This window comes from Equus asinus, chromosome 12 (genome assembly GCF_041296235.1).
Source record: "Equus asinus isolate D_3611 breed Donkey chromosome 12, EquAss-T2T_v2, whole genome shotgun sequence".
In the NCBI taxonomy this organism is placed as follows: domain Eukaryota; kingdom Metazoa; phylum Chordata; class Mammalia; order Perissodactyla; family Equidae; genus Equus; species Equus asinus.
This window is the reverse complement of record NC_091801.1, coordinates 3,029,810-3,046,421: the sequence shown is the minus strand read 5'-3', so window position 1 is coordinate 3,046,421 and position 16,612 is coordinate 3,029,810. Positions and strand designations below refer to the sequence as shown.

The 16,612-nt window shown below is 38.7% G+C and overlaps 1 long non-coding RNA gene across 1 annotated transcript; it reads left to right on the top strand.

The window, feature by feature from the left end:
• Positions 1-2,612: 2,612 nt before the first annotated feature.
• LOC139039831 (uncharacterized) lies at positions 2,613-6,538 on the top strand. Its single transcript, XR_011493039.1, has 3 exons — positions 2,613-3,059; positions 3,684-3,914; positions 4,601-6,538. It is a non-coding gene; the product is annotated as an uncharacterized lncRNA (long non-coding RNA).
• Positions 6,539-16,612: the final 10,074 nt, after the last annotated feature.

Genomic DNA, 16,612 nt, shown 5'->3' with positions numbered 1-16,612 from the left:
TACTGTAAAGGAAAAACATAGAGTATTTAGGCGCATATAACGGTGAGGGGATTGGGAATTTAGGTAAGGACTCTCTGCTATCCAGGGGGGAAGTTCACAGAAAGGGAAATCTCTCACCAAAGAGAGGGCATACTTCTTTTGCTCTGATTTCTTTGCTTGACAACATATACAGAGGAGAAGACATCAAATAGGGAAGAATCTGCATTCCCTTCTCTAGTGAGGATGTGAGAAAATGAGGGGATTTTTGGCGAGCCCCTAGGTTGAGGAATGAAAGCGAAGAATGGACTAGACACCATCTCGGTAATACAATCAGCCTTGTAGAGTAAGGACTATGACTATCAGAGGCTCGACTTTGTGTCTTATTTTTTATTTCTGTTGTCCTCAATTTTCTCAAGATTAAAAGCAAAAAAAAAAAAAAAAAAACCCAAAACCAAAAACAAAAGCAAACCCAAGAAAACCCCAAAGCCTGACAAACCAAAATGGCCTATGTGGTTGACACTGGAAGCAACATGGCGCAGGGGACGAGACAGGCTGGGTTCCACTCTGCAGCCAGTCCTGGGGAAGAGCCCGACAGCAAGGAGCTGCAGCTCTACACATGCACTGACAGCTCATCAAGGCCAGGAGTTCCTGGAAAAGGAGAAAGGCCTGGGAACTGACGCAGGGTTGACGACATAAAGATCCACGTAGGATTTGCCCATGGTAAGCAGTGAGCCTAATGGCATTATCAGCTCTGCCTACCAGCCTCCTCTCTTTCTAGCTGATTTGGTGAGGTTGCAGTGGTTAATGACTAATGAGTTCACCTACTCCCTTATGTAAGACGTTTCTGGTCCCTTTCTAGAATCTTCCATCTGTGCAGGAGGAGAAATGTGGAGGAACAGAGCCAGAAGAACATTCCTATGGAAAACGTGCTATAACTCTATCCAGAAACTGTAACATCATCGCCAATCCAGACGCGAAATGACAAGCGGTATGTTTACCCTATATAGTCAGCAGGATTTTGTAATTCTTGCCATATTCCTGCCTGGACAAGTCTGTTCCAATATATCTTGGAAAAAGGGAGATGTAGTCTTTTCCTTCTCTCTTTAGATGTGTCGTTCAGTACCCCTTGTGCTCTCCACGCATGACCTCCAAACCAAGGGTATTATTATCTCTCACAAATGGGAAAGAAGCTAACTTAGGATAAAATAAAATGGTTGATTCTTTTTCATTGTGATGGAAAATTTTCTACATACATGAGCTACATTGCAGCAATTTTTCATGAAAACCATCTTGGATTACATTTGAGTTAAAAGTGGTTACCAGGGGCCAGCCCAGTGGTGTAGTGGTTAAGTTCACGTGCTCCGCTTTGGCGACCTGAGGTTCACACGTTCAGATCCCGCGTGTGGACCTCTGCACTGCTCATCAAGCCATGCTGTGGCAGGTGTCCCACATACAAAATAGAGGAAGATTGTCACAGATGTTAGCTCAAGGCCAGTCTTCATCACCAAAAAAAAAAAAAAAAAGTGGTTACTAGAGTTTTTTCTCTTTAATTTGATTTTTAAAAAAGATGTACAGTGTAGGATTGTTTTTATTACAAAAATAACATCTAAGAACTACAGAAAATTTGGAAAATTCAAACTAACACAAAGGAGAAGATAAAAACTCCTTTAATTGCCTCCCAAGTCAATATTGTTAATATTTTAATTATACCTTACCTCTATCTTTATTCCATGGATATATTAGTGTACATTTTAAAGTGAGGTGAAATGGATATAAGTAATTCATGTTTCAAAATACATATGAAGGATTTTTTTCTTTTTTGAGGAAGATCAGCCCTGAGCTAACATCTGCTGCCAATCCTCCTCTTTTTGCTGAGGAAGACTGGCCCTGAGCTAACATCTGTGCCCATCTTCCTATGCTTTGTACGTGGGACACCTAGCACGGCAAGGCTTGCCAAGTGGTGCCGTGTCCTCACCCGGGATCCGAACCAGCGAACAGGTGCGTGTGCACTTAACCACTGCGCCACCAGGCTGGCCCCAGGATTCCACTTTTGAAAGTCACAGATTACCCTGACATATTTCTTATGCTCTAATACATCAAAAAGCAAAGAAGCTTGAGAACTGACGTAGAATAAAGAGTAGTAAAAATATCAGTCGTTGATTTCTAAGGTTCCAAAACGTGGTTAAAATCATTTTCTATGTGATTAATTTTCGGCTCTGAGTTTTTGATATTTAACATTTCTATAAATGAACTATTATAGAAATAAAGAATTCTGTTTCTTTTCCAGAGGGAACTATTTATTGATTAGCCCTGGCTTTGCAACTCAGCACTAAGTATTTAACAGCAACAAATGAGTCACTTAATAGGACCACCTACACACCATTCAGTTAACTTTGTTTTCTGCAGAGAAAAATCAGTGAAGGATGTATTTGTGCTTGTCTATAATCTATTACTTGAAATTTGTTTCAAGTCTAAAAATATTAGTGAAAAGAATAGCGTTCTATTTTTTAATCATTTTGCTTCCTGACAATGGGTGTCTTAGATGTCTCTGGTGCCCAGATCCGCCCTGGCTGCCACCACATCCGATTTCAGCTGTGGCTGTTGTAGACAGGTCTTCAGCTTTTGTGAATTTCAACTCACAGAAGGAGGAAGCAGCCCCTGAGCTAGAGGTTTCATGTCTGTGCTGCCTGTCTTCACGTTCTGCCCTAGGGCTCCACAGACCCCAGGTGCTGACAGGATCTTGCTTGGCTGGTACATATGTACCACTCAGAACCTCGGGTCAGTTAACGTCTGAGGGAGCAACTCTCAACCAATGGGGCCAGAAGCTGATGGAAAGTTCCCTCTGTCTTCCATTCGTCAGGCAGCAATTCTAGGAGGTATCCAGTATACTTCTCCTGGGAGAAATGAGCCCCATTGTCATAGCGTCAACATCGTTAACAGGTACTTTTACGGGTTAGTCCTCCTTCCATGCCTCATACTCCTCCCCACTCTTGCTCCCTGCGCTCACCTCCCAAATAAACTGCCTGCACACAAGTCCTTCATCAGGCTCTGTTTTCAGGAGAACCCAACTAAGATAACAGGTAAGGATGCTCTAATAATTTATATACAAGTAACATTCTGATGAAAGCAAACCATGTTATTCTGTATATGAGATGAGAAGTATGTCAAATGGGTTCCTAGAAGGTGTGACCTACTGAGGAAAGATAAACTCAAACTTCTAAATCTGAATCAAACTTCGGAATACTTTATGCAGACTTACCAATATGAATTCAGCTCTAACACCGCCAATTCCTGGCTGTGTGACTCTAATCAGGGTTCTTAACATCACAGAGACTTAATTTGATTATCTTTATAGTAGCTACCTCAGAGAGTGAAATTCAAGGGGAGAAGCTATAAAAGATAAGAGATCATGAAGTACCTTGTAAAACATGATAAGAAGGTTGGATCATGTCCTGAAGATAATGGAGACTAGTGAAGGGACTAAAGCTGAAGAATAACTGATTAGAATCACATGTCAGAAAGATGACCGGCAACAGAGGATGGATATGAGGGAGCTAAGAATGGAAATTTGATAAGAGACTGTTGTTAAGAAAGTGAGAAATGATGGTGACATAGTCACCTGAATCAGAAGAGTTGGGTGGGGATGGTGACAAGTGGGCAGATTTGACTGAGAAACCTGGTGACCAAATTGATGTTGGAAACAGGAACGGTGCAACCAAAGATGGCATCTGTGTTTCCGTCTTGGGCCACTGCATGCATGTGGAGCCATTCGCTGAGGCGGGGAGCACAGGAGGACAATGAGCAGGTTTGGTGGACTGTGATGGGCTCGAATCTGTGCATGTTGAGTTTGAACTACCGGTGAGGACTTGTAGTGGAGAAATAGAGTTGGAAGAGGATGGACCCAGAACGATTTCCTGCGGGAAGTGACAGCTAAGGTGAGACCTGAGGAGTGAGTAGAGGTTATCTAGATGAAGACGGGAGCGGGTGTGAAAATTAAAAAGGAAAAGTCTGGTAATAACAATGGGGTGAATATGCAGTGTATAAGCAAATGGCTCACTAGAATGCAAGAGCACTACTAAAGGCTGGCTGACATCCAGAATTGCTAACAAATGTTCTTTATTTTTAACATTAAAGAAGGAGACCTACCTTTGTGATGTTATCTGTACTTTTTCAAATAGTTGTAAACAAATTATTTCCCCCTAGATCCAGCCTATTCTTTTCCACCACAGCTTCTTAAAATATTCTTTGCTCCCCAACACGGGCATTAGAGTCCTCTTCTGTGCCTTTTGCTTCGTAGCATTATGTGCTACTGAGCTGTCAAATAGGGGCTGCCAAGGCGGAAATGGTATTCAGGGCATTTACCAGAGACAAAGAAAAGGATGTCCTTCACCTGGGAATTTCACTGGGAATTACATACCAACAAAAATAGAGATGTGGAACATTGAGTGGCACAGTCTGAATTAAAATCAGAGTTTGGTTGTGAAGTGGCTCTCTTGTTTAAAAACCACATCCTTTCAGAAGGACTCAGAGAAAGCCAAAAGCTTCTACCGTTTTCTTCACAAATATAAAATATTTATAGCACATTCGTTTACTTGGATCTCTTTTATTCTGCCGCCCACAGAGTTGACATCTACTGAAGACTTTAAAGCACGTCTGACCCTTGGTACGTGATGAATCGTGTAATAATGACACTGCAGTGGAGTTGCTAGAAAAAATGCAATCAGACGCTTGGAGATGAGGAAAACGAAATCTCCTAGGTGGCAAATCTGAATAATGAGCTAAGGGACAGTTGTTTGAAAAGGCTTGCTGATAAAGAAAGGCATGCAATGCATCCAACGGTAGAAAGAGTTCCTGCCTCCTTTGCCTTAATTCAGCACAAGTGCTGTGGACCCTTCATTGTTTCGACATGAGATCTTTCTAGCTGGAGAGTGTGAATGTGCTAAGGCTTGGGACTCTGGATTCAATTTTGCCCTAAACAAGCATTGGACTTGACTTTTTTTGTTTCTGTAAAGTTATTTTAAACTTTTTATGTATATGTATTTTATGTTTTTATACGTATGTATAAGTTATATATATATGTGCACACACATGTAAATATCTTCATGCATAAACACACACATATTCATATATACATACATGTATGTATACAGACATACACAGACATGCAAATATACATATATAATTTCATGACTTCTGGGCAAATACTGGAAGTGACTTCAACATATTTAAATAATGCAGAGAATTTTGATGTTGAATAGCTTTAACGTATGTTTGTGAAAGAACTAGTTGAGCTAATTAACTGGTCCATGGTGATTTCTTAATAATGTCATAAAACAATTTCGGAAGATCAAAGAAAAAATGAACTCCCTAAGACGTTTTTTAAAAAGGTATTGTGATTTCTGATTCATCAGGGTTTAGTCAAGGTATAACCGAGCTTGGTTTGGTTGACTTCCGCGTGTAGTGTGATCTCTCAGAGTTTCTTGTTTGCTTGTCCTTTTTGGGTTTTCAAGACTTCCTTGATTTTGTCAACATGGGGCCTTCTGGAAGGTCATCCTGATAGGCTGGAGATTTCCTCAGTGCTTGAGCTTGCTGTTATGAAGTACGTTTCCACCCAGTAAAGAGTTTCAGATGGACACATTTTCTATACATTTCAGCGTATTGTGAGATAGTTAAGAATTATGTGGTTGTTCCAGGGTTGGATTAAAGCTCACAGGATCGTCGATTTTGCTGTTGTTTTTATTTTGGTGATCTCAGACTTCACTCGTTATATAAAATGCATTCACCAAAGATGCTTGTGTCTTCTCTCGACCCTTCCTCCTTGTTATCTTTCAAGGTAGCAAATGATTCTGAAGAGTGAATGTCTGAATTTGTGGATATTTTTTGTCTGCACAGTTTTCATTTCTGATGAGCAAGATCTGATCCTCCCAGACTCCAAAGTCTCCATTTCTCTCGCTCCATATCTCTCTCTCTCTTGGTTTCGCTCTCGCTCTCTCCCTCTCTCTCTAGGAAATTCCTCTCTGATCTGTTTTCAGCAAATCAGGCTGAACTGCAGGAAGGGGGAAATCAGCTGTTTTTGTTGGTGTGTGCCTTGGGGTACAGCAAAAATGTCATTAAAGAGATACTAGAGGAGTACCAAAGAAAAAAAATGAGATAAAATAGGTCAGAAAGTGAAAGTGTAGAGTTTATATTTTTCAAAGAAAAAGAATTTCTAAAAATTGGACTCCATTTATACAAAAAATACATATTTAGTATCTGCAAACGCAAACCCCTGGCCTCTTGGTAGGTTAGGCTGTATGAGTGATATGGGTCCAGGCAGGGCTATCTTCCTCTGTTCTCGAACCTCTTATGGGATCATCTCATTATATTCCCAATGCTTTCACCTGCTGTAACCAACGTTTAAGTTAGTAAAGGGAAGTTTGGCCTGGCAGAAGAGATCTCAGTTGTGGGACCTAAAATTCCTGATCAAATTGATAACAATATAAAGTAGCACATACATTTATAAGAGGTTCAGCGGCCTTATCTTGGAATCTTTCTAAATAAACAGAGTCTCTCTACCAGGTCCAGATTTCGTGATTTATTATTAATAAGAATAAATATTTGAGTGTCAGTGTGTGTTCATTTGCATATCTGCAGAGGGTAGGAACAAACACCTAAATCTAGTATTTCGTTCTGGTTGTTGGTTGGATAGTGTACGCAGCATCGGTGACTAGAGGTACATGAGCCTCTAAAAGCTTAGCCCCCAGGCAAGACCGGAGACCCATGATTCTAGGATAACATTCAGCTGTCATTACTCTATTAACAAAAGAATTAAGTTGCATATTTTGGGCCTTCTCTCATCCCGCCAGATCTATCCACGTAGCAGATTCCAGATTCAACTGATACTACATATTTTACATTTTAGATAATAATTCTTCCAGAACTTGGACTATGGAAAATAAATATCTATCCCTGGGCCTGAGTCCTTCTCCTCTAAGGACAGGCCATCCTGTCAGTCTGTCTACTCCCTCTCTGCATAACGGAGCCTCATACCCCATAATATCATCCTCTTCAACATCAAAACTTGGAAGCCAAGGACAGTAGGTATACCAATGACTTATTGATCCTAAACCCGTTGGTCCTAAGGGCAGACTCCAGAGCTTGCGACAGTGCGCCTGGTGTTTGTGCCGTGCCACCACATGCATGACTGAGTCCCAGAGCTCACACTTTAGAAAGGTTCTGAATTAAAGACCAGCGAAGTGGAGAATCTTTATTTTGCTGCTGGCAGGAATGTCATTCTAAAAGTGGGGCAGCCCTGTCTGGTAGTCAACAGAGGTTTTTTATGTTCTAGGAACTGAGGTTGGTCAGGAGAAAAGGAGAACAAGGAAACAAAAAATGTGACATATAGAGGGAGGCAAATTCTCAGATATAAGTGGCTGAGGGTAAGCAAATCAGTTCTATGCGAATTTAACAAGCAAAATAGGTTTTAGCAGATTTTGGTGACTTCATTTGTGTTTTGGGGTTCCTCAAGAAAAAGCAAGGCTAGAGGTTTGCAACTCTTGATGTAGAGTGTAGGCGGTCGCACAAAAGATCTGGGGGCCAGTGGGTGTTGAAGCAAAGACCCACTGCCTTTCCTCCATCCCATGACTTGTTACTGGGACCGCCATGCTCAGCATTCAAAACTGAACAAACTCTGCTAAGTCAATGAATGAAGTGAAATGATTATGACATGTTAGAAATACTTCCCATGGTAGGACCATGAAGTAAAACACTTAAGAAGGTCCAATAACTAAGTAATAATTTTACTCAGACTATTAATTTTGCTTATCCGCTGCCCCATGAAAGTTTTCAGCACTTATGAAGTTTTAGGGTTTCTCTCATATTACATTTAATTTTTAAGAAAAAGTCTCATTAACACTAAAAATATATAACAATAAAGGAAAACATTTTTTCCACATACTTTTATCACTCAGATATGTCAATCTTTACTTTTTTCTACATTACTTTTTTGCGTGCGTAGATTTCTGCATAATTCTTACCTATGATTTTTAATAATTCTTTTTGTAATGTAAAAGTGAGCACATTTTTTTCCCACTGAACCTCATGCGAAGGGTTGATCATGCCCTCAGTTTATGATACCCCCCCCATTCTCAGTGCAATCAAGACCCCTCTCTTGTCCCCTTTCCTTTAGCCACTTTTCCCTGACTGCCAAGTACATTCTCTTCTCTGATAGACATCTACTTTTTGGATATGCACGTAACCTTCTAAAACATAATATTTGCAAGAGTTTTAAATGTATCTAGGTGACTCTTTGTTGTAGACACCGAAATTGCCTCCAATTTCTGTGAGACACAAATCAGGTAGCAATAACTATTCTTGCAAATGCCACATAACAAACTCTGAGATTGTTTCTCTGAGATTTATAGCCAAGAGTGGGGCTGCGATGTATGTAGGCTTTCTGCGCGAGAGGTTTCATGAGTACTGTCCGAGTGTTCTTCAGAGGTACTCGAATCTTTCGCTTTCATCAATAATGCACGAGGCTGCCAGTCTATTCACATTCTCATCAGTATTAGGCAGTATCCACATTTTTTAAGTTTTCTGATTTGATGGCTCTCCAGTGGTGTCTCAATGCTGTTTAATCTGCATTTCTTTGGCTACTGATGAGTTTGAGGATTTCTTACCCGTTCAGTTTTCCTTTTTAGTGTGATTATTATTTTCATACTTGTCCATTTTCTTTTTCTTTTGATTTGTAAGAGTTTCATATTTTGAAGAGATGACTCCTTTGGCAGTTTTAGGTACTATTCTTATCTTTTACCATTCTGTCATCTGTTTGTTACCTCGCCTATAGTATTCTTTGTAAAATAGAGATCTCCAATTTTGATAAAGTCAAGTTGCTCAATTTGATAAGCACATCTTGTTTAAGTATATATTTTTTATACCACAAGTTCCAAAGATGTCTCCTCTACATTTACTATATTGACTTCATATTCTTACAATTGTATCTTTAATCTAGTGTTCATCTTTATATATTTTATGAAGTAAAGATCTAGTTTATTTATCCATACATACTGACTGAGATTTCCCAACATAATCTACTAAACAATGAATTGTTCCACATTGGTTCTGAAGCTCCTTTTATTATATATTAAGTTTATATACCTGTGAAATTATATATATATATATACACAATACATATAATATATATGCATGCCTATTAGTTCTTTTCAGTTTCATTGGTTTCTTTGTCTGTTTTCCACCAATATCATTTTCTTTTTAATACTAAATCTTCGTAGCTTTAATGTCTAGTAGAAAATGCACTTCTCTTTGCTCTTATTAAGCTATTCATGGATTTTATATTCCATGTCAATTGTAGAATAAGTGTTTACATATTTTTGAAAAATGTTGCCAAAATTTTTCTTTGGATTATAATAAGTTCAGAGGTTAATCTGGGGGAATATTGACATCTTTACAAGGAAAGTTGTCCATTCGTGAACATGGTATATTTCTCCACTTACTGAGGTCTTTCTTAATGTCCTAGGAGCATTTTAAAATGTTCTCTGTAACGGTATTATTTAATTATTTAAATGAAAATAATAAAAGGTATTATTCTATTATTTAAATTAACTCCTAGATACTTTAAAGCTTTTGTTGCTATTGTGAAAAGTATTTCATTTTCTGTTCCCTTTTCTGGTTGGTAACGGTTCATCTAGAGCAGAAGTTGGCAAACTGTGACCAGGGAACAAATCTGGCCCACCACCTGCTTTTACAAGTAAAGCGTTATTGGAACATGGCCACGTCCATTCGTTTCCATCCTGTCTATGACTGCTTTCATGCCACACTGGCCTGTCGAGTGGTTGTGATGGAGGCCCTATGGCCTGCCAAGGTGGAAGCATTTACTAACTTTCTCCTCACAGAAAAAGTGTGCCAACCTGTAGGGTAGAGGAAAACTGCTGCTCTTGTATTCTGCAGTTATTCTAAAGCCCTATTCGTTCTAACGGATTATCTCTCACTTCTTGATTTTTACACGATACGTTCCTTTCTCTTATCTTATTTTGTTGAGCATGATCTCTAATATTATGTAAAAAATATATCCAAGAAAACAGGCATTCATGTGGTAGTGCAGAACTTTAAATGAACTAGTCTAAAGGTACTCCCTGTCAGTGACATTTGTGGTAGGTTTTTAGAATACATTATTTGCAGATTAATGAAGTATTCCCCTTAACTTAAATTTCTAAAAAAAAAAGTGCATCTTTTTCATAGATAGGTGCTTCATGAAATGCCTCTTCTGCATCTATTGAGATCATCAAATGATTTTCTTCTTTTATTCTGTAGTGTACTAGATTATATTGATTTTTTTTTAATGTTAAAACATTCTCACATTCCTGGGATAGACCTTACCTATTATATAATGCAGTAGTTTTTTTAATGTGCATTTGGATTCAGATAATTGGTATAATATTTAGGATTTTTGCATTTATTTTATAATTCTTCTCTGGTTTGGATATTAAAGATATACTTAACACTTCAAATGGGTTACACAGTTTTTCTTCTTTTTTAATTTTTTTCTGTAAAAACTGTGATAAAATAGGAGTTATCTATTTCTTGAAAGTTAGTTAAACCTATTTATGAAAACATCTTGGACTGGGACCCTTGGAGAAAAGTCTTTGATTGTAATTTCCATTTATTTAATTTTTTATGCTATTTTTAAAAACACTCTTCTTGTCCCAATTTTGGCATTTTGAAATTTTTCCAAAATTTCCAAGAATTTATCCATTTTACTTAGTTTTCTAGCTTATTAGTATATAATTATTCATAACTTTTAAATGTTTTATTCTATTGCATTTCTAGTCATTCCCTCTTTTGATTTTATATTGTGAAACTATGCATCTTCCTTTATATTATTGATCAGTTTTACAAAAGTCTTATCTATTTTTTTGATGTTGTCAAAGAATAACTTTTAGTTTTGTTAATCTTTTCCTTTTCTTTTGTTCTCTAAAGATTTCTGCATTAAATTGTATTTACTTTGATGTTATACTTAATTTTGCATCTCTTTTCCGTTTAGCATATAATAAACAGTTTCTATTTCACTGCATAATCTTCATCATTGTAATTTTAAAAGACTACCTAATATTTCTAATTTTTTGAGCATTTAAAAAATTTTTCAATTTTTTATTATATCCTATGCTATATCAAACACCTGCATCATTTTATGCCTCTGAACTTTTTTCTTAATATTCAATCTGCAAGAGTAAACAATAGGTCTAAAATTTAAAAACCGAACAAATTCACGAACACGTATGGCTTCCGTTATGGGTTGCCAAGTTTTATTTTAAAAGAGCAGATTTGTGTTATTGTCACTAACTGTATATAACATCATTGCTATATCCTCAATAGTAGCAGATATTAAACATTTATATTTTGGGGCAAAATCTGCAGTTTTGTGGCTTTACATACCATGTGTATGTTGAAAACATCTACAGCTATATCTTCCACCCACATCACTACCCTGAAGTCCGGACTGACATATCTTACTGCCTACTGAGCATCTCCATTTGGATGCCAATCGTGCAGCACACAAATAGCATGTCCCACAAGAAATTCCCGATGTTTATTTCAGCCTCCTCAACCTCCTCATCTCACCTCCATTCTCGAAACCTGCTCCTTTGACACCTGTCTTTCCCCTCTTGGAAATGGCAACTCTGTTCCTCCCCTTGCTTGACCATAATCTCCAGTCATCCTTGAATTTTCCCTTCCACAATTTGCATCTAATCTATCAGCAAAACCTCAGTTTTAAAATATTCCGAGAACCGACTACTTGCCATCCCCACTATCTTCCTCCTCATCTCTCTGTTGAATTATTAAAACTGATCTCCTGCTTCTATTTATTTTCCCACTTTTGCATCCTATATTCTACTCTCCATGTGCAGAAACACAAATTTTAAAATAAAATCAGATCAAGTCACTCCTCTGCTTAAAAACTTCAAATGGCTTTCCATCACATTTAGAGTACAAGCCCCAAGTTGCTACGATGGCCTATAATGCCCTCCAAGGTCAATCTCTGATCTCCCCACTCCTCTTTGCTTCCACCCCTTTTCTCAGGGCATGAAACACTCTCCTTTCCCAACATCCACCTGGCTTTCAGGTCCCTCAGGTCTCTGCTGAAATGTCTCTTAGTTGTGAGGCCTTCTGTGAGTGACAGCTCCCCTTTCCCCATGCCCTGTCCCCATACACTGCTTTCTTGGTACTTCTCACCATCGGACACAATGTATTTACACGTTTATATGTTCATTATCTATAGCCCAAGTAGAATATACGAGCTCCACAAGGGGAATTTTTCTCGTTTTGTTCATGTAGTGAGCGCTCTGCAAATATTGAATGAGTGAATTTGATCAACATAAAATATTATCTATAAATATTTCATTTACTTGACTAATAGTGATTCTATATGCTTGCTGCTAATTTTTTTAATTTGAATTGTCTGTTTTTATTCTTTCCTGATTGCTACCTTGATTATTCCTTATAACATAAACCTAAATATTTTAATACAGTTCTTTCAAATTTTTCACATTCTGTTGTGTTTCCTTTATTTTGTTTACATTATTTTTTACGTGTGGTAAATTTGTTTGTGGTCGTATCTGTGAATCCTTTCCTTTGTAATTTATTTTATCATCTCTATTTTCTACTATTTTATCTTTCTTCTCTATAAATGTAAAGCTTTAAGCTTTCTGCAATTTATTTTTACACGTGGTGAAAAAGGTGGATTATCCAAAAATAATTGCTTTCCCACCTTCTTGAATAGCAAAAATATTATTTTCCCATTTTCTTGAACAGTTGCCCTAACACCATTTATGAAACGATTCTTCTTTTGTCCACCGTTTGACGTTGACTACATTTTTAATTACAACTGAATCTGGAAATTTTCCTTCCACATGAATTTAAATTTCTGTATTGGCACTAGTATATTACTTTATTTTTTCATTTTTCAGAATATTTTTGAGACTATAAATTTTAGAATAATTTCAAAATCATTTTTTGACTTTTATTATTTTTTTTTTCAAATTAGACTTTTGGTAGAATTATGTTAGCCCTACACTATCCAATATGGTAGTCGTTAGTCACATGTAGCTAGTGAGGATGTGGAAGTGGCTAGTGCAAACTGAGATGTGCTGTACACACCAAATATCACACACTTAGTACAAAAACAAGAAAGCAGAATATCTCAATAATTTTTATCATGTTACATGTCAAAATGGTAATGGTTCAGATATATTGGTTTAAATAAAATATATTATTAAAATTAATTCCACCTGTCTCTTCAGACTTTTTCTTTTCTTTTTTCCACTTGGTTTCTTAACCATTTTTATTGTCATACAAATACATATTCTCATGCAATGTGGTTCTTTGTATTTTTCCTTGAGTGACTAGCAGAAAGTTTAAAATTATACATGTGGGTCACATTTTATGCATATTCAACAGTGCTGAGTTAAATATTCAAATCATTTTTAATATTAGAAGGAGATTTGCCTATTTGTTTTCCCTTTGAAAGAACATAGTATGGACCTGTACTTAAGCCTTCTTGCACATAAGCAAGTAAACAATCGGTGTGTCTAGCTTCATCATCATCATGCCTATGTATGCGAACACTGTCAGGATCTTGGCGTTGGGCACATGGGTAGATGGCATGCCATTACAGTGCAGTAGGAATATGAAAGACTTGGAGGAGAAAAAAGATGAGCTGGGCTTGGGACATGTGGAGTATGAAGAGTATGGTCAACATCTAGGAGGACATACCTCCTCGTCTATGTGGTTGTATATATAGGTCTGAAGCTCAGGAGAGAATTATGAGCTGACAATACTGATGTGAGTGCCCTTAGTCCATTATTTGGCATTAAACATCCATAGGATCTTATCTCAACTGTTTACTGATTAAGATGTTTGCTAGTAAAGCTTTGTATTTTTCAGGAGTATTTTCATTTTAATGAGATACTTTTCAAGACCAAAAAAACCTTAGAGACCTAGATGAGAATCTGTTTGGGGAAAAAGATGGGCAATACACTGGGAATTATTTTGAGATTAGCCTTCTCCTAAGAAGGGTATGACTGAGGAAAATGCTCTAGAAAACTGTCTACATGATTGAGTCGAACCAGGGGGGAATTCAAGGGTAGCCACACAGTCTAAGAGAGAGAAGAATCCAGCCAAGGATGATCAGCCATTCTACTGAAATATTTGCATTTATTGATGGGAGCACTGTAGGGGTGGTGTGGAGTAGGTGAGAGGGTAGGATGGAGGCAGCACATGAGCCAGGGAACACAGCTTATGATAGGGATAAAAATAGAGAAGGCAGTTGAGAATAGTAAGTAGATTTCGAAGTAGACTGTTACTAAATAAAGAATGAACAGGTGCCCACAGCTCCTGGGCTCCCTGGCGTGAGTGACCTTGCTGCAAAGGTGAACGTCCTTCCCCATGGCTCAGAGGGCAAGCTCACTCTGCCTCCACAACACAAGCGAAAAGGGCCTAGTCTAAGAGCCATGACTAGCTAAGGAATTCTGAACCCTCTTCTGGGGCTTTTTCCCCTGAGGTCTACTCACTTTGTAAGCCCTGCTGACTAGCGTCTGACGTCCAGATCCAGTTCGGTCACAGCCTAAGCGTGATCAGGTGAGGTGCATTCTAGTCTCCGCTGTGGCCTTGCTGGCCTCCACAGCTGATGGAGGCCAATGGACTCTCAGCGAGTCCTCCAAACAGCCACCAACTCTCTAAGAGATCCTCGGACAACTACTCAGGCACTTGCTGAAAGAATGTTCAGAAGCCCCCCTCCCAACTGAGACCCTCCCCATCCCGTCCAGGAATCCCTGGCTGGAGTTGATTGCTTCTGGCTGGTTCCATTTTATAAATGCGAACTGACAATAAAAGACTAAGAGAAGATTCTCACAGAACATTTAGGATAATTGGGAACTGCTTTTTGAAGCTTCCTTTTTTTCCTTTTTGGTTAAAGATTGTGTCATCCTTAGCTCCTTCACCCCTTAGCTCTGTATTTCATGAAGGTGAGAGACAATGAGTCACTTGTCAGCAAGTGGAGAAAATTGAGCTATAAACAGGAGCTCTGATTTTCACAGTCTTATTTTAATTACGGATAGTTTTTCTCGTTTGCAACTTTCATGTGGGAGAATTTTGTAAACAAAAAATCAATATAGGGAAACTTCTCAGTGGAATATATAGACACATATGTAGATGATAGAGAGAGAGAGAAAGAGATAGATAGATAGACAGATAGATGGTAAAAGAGAAGGAGAGAAAGACTACTACTTGTTTTTAGTGCTAAGGGCGACTCTTTTGTTAAGAAGTATTAGCTGATCCAGAAGATGTTGTACCGGAGTCACATTTGGTGGTCTAAAAGTTCCAGGTCTTTCTGACTGGTTACCAGCAGCTCACTCACTTAAATCCTCTCCCTTTCTCTTTCTCACTCCTCCTGAACCTAAAAGAAAATATTTATGAGTCAAATAAAATTGGTCCATTTTAAGGCCAGCCCCAGTTTGGTATGACATAAAAAAAATCCACATGATTCCAGCTCCAAAAGTCATTGGGAATTGCTGTGGGTCTCCACTGAATAGCTCTTGAAGACTTCCGCGTGGGAATTAGGCAGTAGGGTTTACAGAGCTCGTTATGAATCAAACTTCCTCAAACCCTTCAGCGGATGTGCCCTCCTCTCCCCCGGATTCTCTGTGGTTACATGGATCTCTGCACGCTCCCAGCCCTGTTCTGAGACTGTCTTTTCAGATGAGCTTTCTCTAGGTAGAGCAATCCGTTCCCTCCCTAAAAAGGTGTAATAGCACATGTGTGTTTGGGCTGGGAGGGGTGGGGTGGGGGGTTAATTACTTATAATTTAATATTTTTGTTTTTCTCATACAGAGACTGACCTTTTCTTTCTCATTAGAAAGTTAAAGATATATGGAAACGCAAATTTGTCCTTGTGGTATTAAAGATTTCTTTCAAAAGTTATAAAGTATATACGTAACGAACGGGTTGTTCTCCCTTGAGTCCTGAGAGCGGGAGACTCCTAGACAAGGAGGGAGGAAGGAAGGAGTGGAAGGAAGCTGGGAATCACGCTGGGACAGCAGAGCAAGTGCCTACCTTTCTTTCTCTTGGAGAAAGGAGCAGTGGAAACCTCAGCGATGAGTCTGAAGACCTGGCCTCAGGCTTTGGCAGGCTGCTTCCTGCTTGAACAGGCCACTCAGTCACATGGTGCCTCAGTCTCCCCACCAGTAAATGTGGAGTAATGGTATACCTATCCTCATCCAACCTTAGCTGCTGCCCCGACAAGTGAGTCAAGAGGCTTTGGTGCTGATGCTTAGTGTGTCCCTGAGCAAAGCAAGTCTGCTCCCCTCTCAGCCTCAATCTCTCCACCCATTAAATGGGGTTGTGGTGAGGCACGCAGGAGGTGGCAGGAATGAAGCTGCTTGGAAAATTATGTGCACAATCCAATATAAGAGACTTCATGGATTCAAGAGAAAGAGTCATGGTTCTGTCTCCTCTCTGTGAACTTCTTGGGAAGGTTTTTGGTGTAGGGAACTGTCCTAGTTTGCTAGGGCTGTCAGAACAAACACCACAGACTGGGTGACTTAAACAACAGAAATTTACTTCCTCTCGATTCTGGAGGCTC